The sequence below is a fragment of the Uloborus diversus genome, chromosome 9 (genome assembly GCF_026930045.1).
Source record: "Uloborus diversus isolate 005 chromosome 9, Udiv.v.3.1, whole genome shotgun sequence".
In the NCBI taxonomy this organism is placed as follows: domain Eukaryota; kingdom Metazoa; phylum Arthropoda; class Arachnida; order Araneae; family Uloboridae; genus Uloborus; species Uloborus diversus.
Window position 1 is genome coordinate 37,208,752 of NC_072739.1, and position 12,995 is coordinate 37,221,746.

General features: G+C 32.8%; 1 protein-coding gene across 1 annotated transcript in view; it reads left to right on the forward strand.

Moving 5' to 3' along the window:
* Positions 1 to 12,995, forward strand: part of LOC129229461 (selenoprotein F-like) — a 49,788-nt gene that overhangs the window by 18,503 nt on the left and 18,290 nt on the right. The window lies entirely within an intron of this gene.

A 12,995-nucleotide genomic window follows, 5' to 3' on the forward strand; every position in this document is an offset into this window, starting at 1 on the left:
TTATGATCAATCGTACATCCCTTAAGAGAGCAAGAGAAAATCTTTGAGAGGTAAAATCAGATTTCATGAATTTAAATTTAGATTTTTTAGTTTTCCCTGGGATACAAAGCTACCTCCAGATGTAACTGAAGAAAAAAACGCCGATAGGCTTACCATGATACTTTCAGGTTCCAATGTTGAACAGCTACTCAGAATTTCTGAGATATTTCTTCAGTTGTATATGATATCCTAGATTATTGCTCTTTATTGCTAACTGTTCAAAGCTGTAGTGTTTTATACAGCGGCTGACAATACCGGCCGTATAAATTGTGCATGTAATGTTTTAGAGCAAAAGCTGAACGGTGATATATTGCATTTGTATTGCTATCATCATGCACTTGAAATCGTACTGCAGAGTGTCTTTAAAGAAGTTCTTGCCTCCATTATTTAATCGCTTCAAAATTAAAAAATTACACATACCACTTAAATTCTAAGAGAAGAATTTGATGACATATTATTGTTCATAGAAAGCGGAATTAAGAAATATTACAGAGAAGTATAATAACGTTTAATAATATTTCTTGGTGAAGTCCTCCCTCCTACAGGGATATGTTTTCGGCAACCTGGAGCTTATCCCTGACCCAGAGGGGTGGCAAAAGGAATTTCTTGTTTGAAAAATTATATATTTAGGAAGCAATTTAAACTGACACTACATGAAGAGATTGCCCGTAAATGCTGTTTTACAGTTAAATGTTGTATGGAGATATAGTTTCTCGCAGCAACCCATTCTAGGCCTTTTAAATTAATATAAAGTATAGTGTCTAAAAAAACCCTGCAGCGTGCAAAATGATGACAAACATGCAGCAGAAGCAGTGATTGAAAAATTCATAAATCACTTATGGTACTTAGGGGATGAACTAGTACCTTTGTCTGTATTGGATGAAGGAATTAACTGTGAAGATAGGAAAAGACTACTTCAAAGAAATGCTTGCTGAATAGGAAGACGTGTCTGATGACTATAAAAAATTTCAAATAACAGTAGATGATTTGGAATACTTTCTTAGTAAAAATCTTCCTCTTTATAGAATCAATTACAAGTCAATAAAACTGTTTGATAAGTTACAAACACCAAAAGATGTTTTCCTATTTGATCCTGATTCATGGCAAAATGAAGGAAGCTATTTAAAGGGGAAAGATATCGTTAAAATGCTGAAAGTTGTGAATGATACAACTGAAAGAGGAGCACAATTAATCGAAAAATTTCACAATCAATTTACCAAATATGAGTCACAAAAGCAATTTAGTATTTTACAGACACTCCAAGACTATCGGAAAAAAAATGCACACGATTGAGATACATTGAGAAAAGCGTACTATTATATTAAGGTAAAGTTTCTAAAGCAATATTTCGTTCTTATTCAATGTAAAATCTTTAGATGATATGAAGTAATTAAAACGATTAATTTTAGTGCTACCTCGCTGTAAAAATATTTTGCAAACATAGGAGAAACGATGTACGGGGTCTGAAGTAAAAACTCGAAGAGTTGTGGGAAAATTATCAAAAGTGTTAAAGTTCAACGTCCTAGGGGCACGTGTTATTATTGACCGATCGAGTTCAAATTTTGCACCGATTACTTTTTATTATAGTGTCACAAAACTGGGGGGCGTCACTTGTTGAATTCCGAAAAAAAAATTTTCCCATATAAATAAGGACCACCCTAATGTATATATATATACTTGGCTTTTTAGTTTTGCTGCGTTGCACATCTATGGGCTCTTGGTGTGGTCTTTTCAATATTTTTCACTTTTATTATATATATATATATATATATATATATATATATATATATATATATATATATATATATATATATATATATATATATATATATATATATATATATATATATATATACATAATAAACTCTCAAGTGTTTGGACTGTTTTGTTTAAAAAAATATGTAAAAAGAAATGTTTAAAAAATACTTGGTGCCATGATGCATACATTTATTACAACTTAATTTATCTAATGCCTTAGGCTCCTCTAATGCTCAGCAGTTGTTTCATTAACTATTTTTTCTTGCCTACTTGAAAGATCTTCATTTAGTGTTTGGTTTGGTTCTTCAGCCACACTTTTGAAGGATAATAATCTTTCTCTAATATTCAGTGTACAAAACTAACTACACAGTACAACAGAAGGGAAATCCCACTCCTCCATCTCCTGTATATAAAAGAATTTAACTATCTAAAAGCTATTGTTTCAAAAAATGAAAAAGGTACCTTGAATAAATGAAAATCACCCATCCCTCTCTGATGTAAAATAAACATCTTTAACCAAAATGCTTGAACACCCTTTAAAAAACTTAAGAACAATTTTTTGCAATTTAAAATTTTTAGCCAAAAAAAAAAGCATTGAGTAACATAAACAGTAGCTTCAAAATGTAAAATAAGCACGCAACTCTATTGTTTATCTCCAAATCCGCCAGGCGACCATGTTACCGTAATCCAACCAATCAGCGAGTGAATTGATCTTTTGTATGAAAACGTTTAAACGATAACTCTGCTCTTTCGCTGAGCATTTGTTTCACTAACTATTTTTCCTTGTGTACTTGAATGATTTTCGCATACAGTGAAATCCGCATAATTGGATAACTGGCTAATCGGACTAGCCACTTTTTCGGACCAAATCTTAAAAAACCAAAATAAACCCCATTACTCAAACCTAATATTATTTGCTTATTGGGACCAAAAATTAGTTGAATCATACCAAGGAACATGACAGCAAACTGGGGAAAAAAATTTAAAAATCGCCATCCTGAAGTGAGTTTCAAGTGTGAACAAACTAAATAGTTAGTGCAATGAATTAATAATGGTTCCTTCTTACTTTTAATTTAATTCAGCAATATTTTCAGAAAAAAAAAATGGTTATCGAAACTTCCATTACACACAGCACCGTTCCAGCAGAGATCAAAATTTCAGTTCAGTTAGCAGGTTCAAAAATATGTAATTGTTCCTTTAAAAAAATGGAATTTTTAATGAACAATTAGTACATTTTTTATCGCTTATTTTTTCTCCTTCACATTTTTAGTTACTCATGGTTATTGAATTGATAATGACTGAAACAACTAACTCAAACTGTATCGGTCTGACACATTGTTGGACGAGTGAAACAACATTATTCGCTTTATTTTAATTAGTTTTTTTAATGGAAAAATTTGTAAACAGCAGTTTTTCTCCTTTGTCTGCTCACTATACATATGGGACTCATAATAATCATAAGGGCAATATCTTTATGGAAATAAAACGTTTCTTCTATAAATTCCACCATCTTTTCCTTTAATTGAAGTATCTGACCCATTTCACTCCACCTTGGAGTGAAATGGGTCACATAGCAATCGAAACATACAATTACTAAGAAATTATTACCAAAACACATACAATAACTGAAAAATTATTTCCACAGAACCGTTTATTTTTACGTATTCAACTCAGAAATGTTTTGAACTGAAACTCAAAAACATAATGTCCACAAACATCAAATTCTGGCTCTTTCAATGTCTTCAGAATTTGACATCTAGAAACAAAGTCTGTATCTTCCTTCTCAGGGAAGATGTGGTAGTTGCCTGAGCTGACTTTTCATAGAAAATTTATGCTGTAATCCTGGTCATTGACATCTGTCAAGTGACCAACAAATTTTTTCGATGATTTCTTGCCCTTCTATTGGACAAGAACCCATTTCCCAGGTGTTAGTTCTTGCATAAGTAACTCGGACATTTCTTGATCCAAGCGTTATGTTTCATTCAGTTCATTTTAACCATGCCTTCATGTGTACTATGACTCGCCTTTAGATCTTGTTTTCTAAAGTTGGTCCAGAGGACAACTTGATATCCCACATTATTACACCTTGGTCTGCAGATAACTGCCTTTTTGATTAAAATATTTCATAACCTCCTCATCCGCAACTTTCTGTGGGAAACTATAGGTTATGTAATTAAACAATTTTCTTAGAATCTGGTCTTTTCTTGTTTCAGATCTAATTTTGAATAGATCAACTGGGGCATCAGTTTCTCTGAAATGTACATAAATCATACTCCTTTGCTGTCACAGAATTTTCAAATATTGGATACTTCAGTAAAGCATCTGTCTGAGTATTTAAATTCCCTTTTTTGTACCAAATTATAGTTAATACCAATAAAAATAATGACCAACACTGGAGATGACCTGCTATCATTGGTGGTAAAATATGCTTTTTTCCAAATAGTGCTAGCAATGACTTTTGATCACTTACCCACTCAAATTTAATACCTATTAAAAGTACAGCTTTCAGCTTGCCCAATAAATGGGTAAAACTTCCTTTGCGTATCATTGAATAATATTTTTCTGCTGGACTAAAAGCTCTAGATATAAAACAAATTGGTTGTTCAGATTTATCTTCCAGGACATGGGATAACACTGCCTCTATTCCGTTTTGACTTGCATCACATGCTAACCTCAAAGGTTTTGACCTATCAAAATGACTCAGAACCTGATCTAATGCTAGTTCTTTCTTAGCTTCTTCAAAAGCTTTTTCACATTTACAAGTCCATTTGAATTCAACATCCTTTTGGAATAAGTTATACAGTGGCTTCATTTTTTATGCTAAATTTCTAATGAACTTCGAAAAATAATTCTATCTTTGAATCACATTTCTTTAAATTAATCCGGAACCATGCACTTTGTCATTTACCTAAAAAAACCTCCAAATTTTTTTAATGTTCTTTTCTTCATTTCTCCCAGTTACTAAAATGTCATCGAAAAACTTAGCTAAGCATTCCAGAGCTTGTAAAGTGTTTTTATTATCTTTAAAAAAATTGCACATGCTGTTTTATTTCCATAAGGTAAACAATTTACGGAATAAATACCGTAAGGTGTGCTCGAAGTAATCTTTTTGTTTCATCATCCAATTTGGTTGTATGCATTAGACAAATCTAGTTTACTGAAAGTTTCCCGTCTCTGTAATGCTGAAAACAGTTCCTCTATCCTTGGTCAAGGATGATTATCATCCCTAATTTGATTGCCACATCACGATGACTACATTTTAGGAAGCTATCATACTTCTGCAAAATTTCCAATTTATCTTTCACATTCAAGCTCTGACGTTTAGGCATGCTTGCTAGTTAACAATTTTAACTCAAAATGAATGTAGAAATAAAGTTAACCTCTGTACATAGCTGAATGAACACAAACTGATTGACGCTCAGTGGCCTGTGAATGGAAACAGACAGCGCCAACTAGATAGGTGGCTCAGTTCTTCTGTTCTGGAGCCTTCTTTTCTTTTTTTGTCTATGTGGAATTTGTTATGGTATTAGTGCTTTCAAATCTTGTTAAGGGGGGAAAAAATCAGATTCAATTCAGAAAAGAAAGAAGAAAAAGCAATTTTTTTCCTTTTTCAACATATGCTTTCTAAAATTTTGATTTTATAAAACAGCAATAGAGTGCTTTTATTAAAGGATAATCCTAACATGTTTTGGAAAAGTAATCTGTTCTTTCAGATGAGTGGGATATTGGTGAAGAGGTTTTCAAAATCAAAAGTTTCTAAGTAATTTATATCAAGCATATTAAGTAAATTGATCACTTCAACACTATTATTAACAATCCAGAACCAATTCATTTGTTGAAGTTTAAGTTGTTCAAGAATTTTTTTGAGAAACTGTTCGAGCTTTACACTCAGATTTTTTCCGATGGTGTTGGTGGCAGAGCAAATAAAGCGAAATCCAACAGGCGTTTTATGAAATTTTGGAATTGCATATACGTAAGGTAAGTTAACAGAATCAGGACGTGGCAATTTAAAAAGTTTGTAAGCAGCAGCAAATTTTTTGCTGATGGAGGATTCATTAAGTTTGGAGGAAACATAAGTGGTGGTTTTTTCTAGTTCATTTTTCAAAATATTAGCATATAATTTTTTGCAGCAGATAGAGTAATTAGAACTGGCTTTATCAACAACTAAAAACAAAGGATTTTTTAAACTCATTAATGGCATTATTTTCATCAGCAGAGAGATGGAAGTATGAAGATTCTGTGTTAACAATATCACGTAAACATGATTTCAGTTCAATTAAAAAGTGGTGTCTATATTCAAGAAATGCATTAAGTGGAACATTAAAACAATAGGAGATTTTTCTTAAAAAATATTCAAGCTCAAATGTAAGCTTATTAAAAGCTTTTAGGAAATTAATACGAAAATTAGGCCGATATTTAGTACCCAAACTAAAAAGTTTGATGAGTTTTTTGTTTTGTAAAAAATTCAAATCACTGGTCAGAATATGACCAAGATCAGAGTTGAAGAAGATGGAATTAGAGAAATTAGCACAATTACAATCAAAGTTCAAATATTTATCAAAATTTTTTGCAACTTCTTGATAGTTTAGAATTTTTTTCGAGAAAGGAGGATTGAATTTGTAGCTGAAGACAATTTGTAGATCCTTGATGGGAAAAAAATCCAAAAGTTTACTGTGTGGTTTTGAAAAGTTTAAATAGTCGAAGGATTTTTGCAAAAAACTAAAAGTGCAGTAGTAAGTTTGATGTTGTTGAGTAGAACCAACTTTGTAGATCAGAAGATCATAACAAAGAAATTCAAAGTGTGAATTTTTAAAAAGGTAGTTTGGAAGGAAATTTTTTAGTTTTTTTAGAAATTTATGTTTTAGACTAAAAAGAAATTTCCTAACATATTCAGTGTCATAAGAATGGCAAAATGAATTTTCAAGCTTATCTAGAATTTCAATGGGCAAAAAAATGCAGAAACGAGGAGGGGATTTTCCTGATCCTCTTTTAAAACGAGAAGTACTAGTATAACAGCATACTATAACTCATCTAAAAATCTTAGTATTTATTCACTATTTAGATTTGGAAATAATACTAATACTTCTCGTTGTACATGAGGAATGTTTTTGAGTACATGAGGAAGTGCGATACCACGAATATTATCAGAACTAGGCCAGTAAAATGAAGGTGAAGGTGCGTGTAAGAATTTTACCAAAAGGTCTCTTTCATTTTGATTGACTTTAGACACTATTCCAAAATATCATAAATCATCATAAATACAGGCAATGAAGCAACCGGGGTATAAACTATCTACATGTAAACAAAGCTGGAATATTTTTCATATTAAACATACAAGCAGGTTTTTCATCAGTGCTTATTTTTCTTGCTTCTATTTTGCCTGTTGCATCCAGTGGTTGAAAGTAATGAAAATTTCAAGTTCCAGTAAGTGTCTGGAGATTTTTGAAAGGTGTTTCAAAGTTGAACAAGTTAACTGTAGCTATTTTGTACTAACGAAATGAAAGTTGATGCTTGAAATATGTGCAACACAGCAATGAAAATATAATTCAGGAGAAACAATGTCTGTCTAGATATAGTTGAAGATTCTTTGCAAGCTAATTATGTAGCAATCCCACCAATACCATCACTTTTTTGATTGTCCATGGTTCGTAGCAAAAAATGACCATGCAGCTTTTAAGTTAAAAAAAAAAAAATTGTGGTTGCAAAGATCCAAGAAGTTGTATTTGTTTTTGTATCGTGCTGCTCATCCTGAAAGTGTATTTTCTTAATGTGTGAAAATTTCTTTAACATATTTCAGAAATTTTTCTTGAGTCTTATAAAATATTCCTATATCATGCTTCAAATCATCACAAACAACACAATGAGATGATACCATCGTTTCAGAATTTTTGTAATGAATTAACATTGAATGCAAAGTTCAAGTTTCTGATGTCTAATGATAGCCCTGAGCTTCACTTTTATTACACAAAGGCATAATTCTCATGGAAATCCATCAGTATGATTGCTGTACTAAACTGACTTTTTTTTTTAAAAGAGTTTTAAAAATGATGATTGGAATTTTGCCACAGAAGAGTGAGAAATCAGATGATCAATTTCAGTTGTTAAATCAGCAATGAAATCATCTAATGATGCGGTGTTTTTAATAATTTGAGTTCCATAAAGATTCATTGTAAAAAATCAATGGATTCATTGTTATCATATTGGGGAAATTTTGATTTTAAATAATTAAGATATACTTTTCAGGACAAATGAGAAAATGTCTAAGAAAGGTTTCGTTCTCCTTTTGACTCTGCACCTAATAATAATTCTATATGCATCATTATGTATGTGCAGCATGAAGGAGCAGGATTACATTTTGATAAATAATGCAAAATCCTATGCTATGGGCACCACTAGAACCAGCCAACGCACATCATTTGTACTTTAAATAACAAAGTTTACCCCTAAAACCTTCTTTTTTCCTCTAAAAGCAATGTCTCATTATTAAAATTTCAAAAGCTTGAAAATCCCTTAAATAGGTGCTCTTGGCGAGTTTCCATAAAACTTATACAGACTTTTGAGAACTATCCATTTAGCTTCTGCATTTGAAATAGGAAGTACATATGTAACAGCTTAAGGTATGTTCAAAGAGGAAAATATTTCTCTATTAACTTTCTTTGTCTTCTGATTTGCTGAATAGTTGTTTAGTATTGACAAATTACTTTTGTCCTTTAAGTTTTTCAAGAATGTGTCTTTATGCTCTTGCCACTCTTCTTGCTATTCATCTTCATTCATTAAAAAAGAAAAAAATTCTAATATGAATAATCTCACATTTTTTGATTCATTTTCATTTTGGACTCTTCTGAGATTTGAAATACTTAAAGCGATTATTAATGTCAAGACTTCTAAGTCTGCTAGAAATGTTCTCTACAATCTATCAATAAAATTACTTGCATCTTTTTCAAAGGCCCATCTCCAATTGGAGCTTCAATTCCTAGTGTACTAGCTGTTTCAGCTAAATTTTTGCAGAATGTGCCTGCAGGTTTTCTTTTCAGCCTCTTTAACTCAAAGAGTGTGTTTTCAACATTTGGTTGGATTATAGATAGATCTGCAGCAGAAGACTGCAACATCAAGTTGAGTTTGGTCACAACATTCAGTACATCATACAAAAAATGAATGCTTTTATAGAAATCAAATGACTGATAATACTTCAGTTAAACTAGTGGCTGAAGGACTAAAGTATCCACTCCCCCCTCCCCCCATGGAGACAGCCTTTTCTAGGTCTCTTAGAATTGCAGGATAATCTTTTCTTATACTAATCACAGCTCTTTGATGAGAGAGCAATCTCATATCTCCCATTCTTTTTATTGTTTTACCTTTTGAATTACCATCTGTCTAATATCGCTTAATTCTTTGCATTTAAAATGCCAAACTTTCACCCTCATTTGAAAAATGTGGACCTAATTTGTCTTGTTCTCCTTCAGTTGTTGCTTGTTTTCGTCTATTATCAAGTTGACCAAGGTTATGTTGAATTTAAAATCTTTATCATCCTTTGTTAAAATTTACTGAATCAAACGGTCATAACTTTCTGGAAGGCTCTGTTGTCTTGAGCAATTTATATCCATTTTACAATGAGTTGTGGATCTAATTGACCAGACATTTATTTAACAAGCTTAACCAAATCTGTATTCTAAAACCCCCATGATATCTTAACAGTTTCATTCCATAGGAAGGAATTTCTAGTTCGTAGACCACTCTACGTAATTATTATTATTTAACTTCTCTATCTGTATCACAAAATTTGCCATTTTATTCTTCTGAAGAAATTTTTTTAAGAGTTTCAAAACTTTAACCAAAATTTAGTTCTTATTCAATTCCAGCTCGCGTTTATGTGGACCATCCCTCACACTTTTTCTTGAATTTCAGATGAGTCGCCGCATGTGCAGTTTTCAAAAAAAAAAAAAAAAAAAGCGAAATAACTAGATGTACACCATTCAAACTATACATGTATTTAAACAGCAGCACAACTCCCCCTTTTTACAGATGTATGCATACTTTACACTATTGCATAGTGGAAGAAATGATATTTACACCATTGAACGGTACATGTACTTCAACAGCAGTACAACTCTGCCTTTTTATCGATGTATGCACACTTTTTTCTACTTCCTAACCTAATCAAAAACTTTACATTAAGTCTTCACACTAAAGGCACTGCTCTCATAAGCCTTTGAGGAACTTTTATGCAAGTATTAAGTCCTCAATATTCTTTCCTGTATTTGAACTGCAGAATGTAAGTTATGAATAAAATTAGATGCTGGATAAACACAAAAACAACATTTATTGAATAACATTTAAGTTAATATGACATCTATTGACTAGCATTTAAGTAAATATAACAGTATCCGTAAATTATAAAAGCTGATAAAAATGTTTTAAGATTTTACACCTATAACTAGCAAACTATTTAAACTATTTTGCACAAAGTGCCAGTACTTCAAGTACATAAGGGAATCCTAGTACCCAAACTTGAACGTAACTGCAGGACCATCAAACAACATTCATCGACTGTTTAACTTTGTTCCTTATATCATTATAAAAGTTAGAAAATTTGTTTTTTGTTACAAATTTTAAAAAATAAATGCAATAAGTACTATTGTTATACATTAAAAAAATGGATTACACCTTATTCGAATATTGCAAATTAAACAATATTTTGAAGCTCAATATGAAATATAATATACAAACAATAATATGATGTTAATACGTAAATTTTGCAAATCTTTTACAGTGTACCGAAAACACGGTACTGTGCACGAGCCTATGTCGCACTCTTTGCAATTAACTTGTGTCTCACGTCTTATCTTTTTTCCTTTTTCATTGGTTTTAGGACAGCATATAAAACACTGTCTGGTTGGAGCAGATTTTTTCCCCGATAGTGGAATGTGTTCTATAATGTGTATAAAGTGTCGACCTATGCAAAATCAGTATGAATTTTTGTGCCTTTTCCAGTGTAAATAATACTGAAAAAATATATCCTGTCCTACTCTTGCATATGGCATAAATGTCTTTATCCCAAAGCATTATCTTTTCAGAGGCATATACTGGATCCACCCCATTCTACCCTTATACCGAAAAATTGGCCAAATTTTATAAAGTTTTGGATTAGGATGCGTCTGTAGATCAGTGTCTTCATTCTTCACAAAATGCAGATATCTTTTTATTATTTGAAACCTATAAATATTTCGAAAGAACAGAGTTTCAACGCATTCCTTTTTTGACCAAAATATCTCTACAGTTGGTTTTGTAGTGTTCGCTTGTTGGGGGTGTTTGGAGGCGTAACGAGCGGATAGCCATGCAATAATGATAGATGCTGTTTTGCATTAGCACGCCATACTTTGATTAACACATATAAAAAGCGACCACAACCCATTTATAAAAGAACATATACATAACTGAAGCTTACATGGAACATTCTACGACGTCGCGCCTCTCGCGATAGTCCTGTTGTTCGATTTGCTGTCTCTCTCTCTGTCCGAACACGGTTACAGTTAAAGTCCTTTATTGCACAGGTTTCTTTATAATAAATGCAAGGCAAGAAAAATCTTAATTTCACTTTCCTTCGTGGGAACCCACCTTTTAACTCTACTTTGTGATTTTATTGTTTGACTGTGAACGCATTGCTCTGCATATCTGTTAGTTTCTATGATAATTATATGCAACAAATTGCTGTCAAAAAAACAGATCAAAATATTCAGTTTCTTGCGCATCAATTGTTGCACCTACTTGTGCTTGCTGAAATGGAAATCTTGGAGGGGCAGGAGGAACGACGGTTCCGAACACTGTTACAGTTAAAGTCCTTTATTACCCCAAGTATCTGATGGGGACAGACAGTTCTCCCACTTCTGGTAATATATGGAGTAGTGGTGGAATTTTGTTCACTCCTACCACCACTGTCTGGCGACGCTGTCTCATCATCTGGTGGATAGGTCATTAGGTGGATAGGTGGATAGATTCCTCGCTGGGCGAGGAATTCCTGGTGTTCTCCTTTCTGCAGGTTTGAAATCCTCTAATTTCTCAATCTCTGGTTCGAAGTCTGTCGACGGAATTAAATGCATCCTGTTTCTTCTGTACTGTTTCTTCCCCGACTCTACAATGTATGATCTTGGGTGGTTAGTTCTGCGGGCAATTCTTCCTGTGGCTCTTCTATCCGTTATCCATACGGGATCGCCCAGACTTAAATTGCTTAGATCTCTAACTCCATGTCTCTTATTATAATTTTTCATTTGTTTCTGTATTCTCTTGTCTTCCTTTCGTTCAAGTTCTGCCTTGTCAATCATATGCGGTTGCAGCTGACTCTTTGCTATAGGAAGAGTTGTTTGTATTTTACTTCCCATCAGGAGCTCTGCAGGGCTAAATCCATTTTCTAAGGGAGCCGATCGGTAAGCCATTAGAGCCAGATAAGGATCAATGGACTTCTTGATGCGCATTTTGACTGTTTTAACAGCCGACTTGACAAACCCATTGCTTTGAGAAAATTTCAAACTGTTCGTAATGTGTGAAAATCCATAACTTTTAGAAAACTCTTGAAATTCCCTTCTTCTTACTGGATCAAACTGTGGTCTGTTATCTGATCTTAAAATGTCCGGTATTCCGTAAAGCAAAAATATAGATTTGCAGCGTGTTATTATCTCGGCAGAAGTCAAATTACTTAGCTTCGCTATTTCTGGAAAACGTGAATAATAATCAATAATGAGGAGATACCATGAATTTTTGTATCTGAAGAGATCAAGACTTATCATTTCCCACGGTCTCTCTGAAAAAGGAGCTGGGATAAGTGGTTCATGTCAATTCTGTGATTCTTTTATACAATAAAGTGATCAGTAAACCTTTTTATAACAGTTTCATAATCCGTTTGTTCATCTGTTGACAGATTAAAGGAAGTGTATATGTCTTCAGCTTTATCGCCCATAAAGTAAATTAAAGCAATTACTTGCTCATCATCCGACTGTTTATCTAGTCCGGAAGCACAACAAAATCGTTCAAAACGTTGTTTCCATTTTAACCACAGAGCTGGTGCAGAAAAGGAAAAGGTATCGGGCAGAGTCCCTTGATATGCAGGCGCCACTTGTTCTTTCGTCGCCCGTAAATCATTTCCAGTCTGCGATGTTTCTGTCATCTTTATCTACTATGATTTTTAATCCTTGAGAACTGAACAA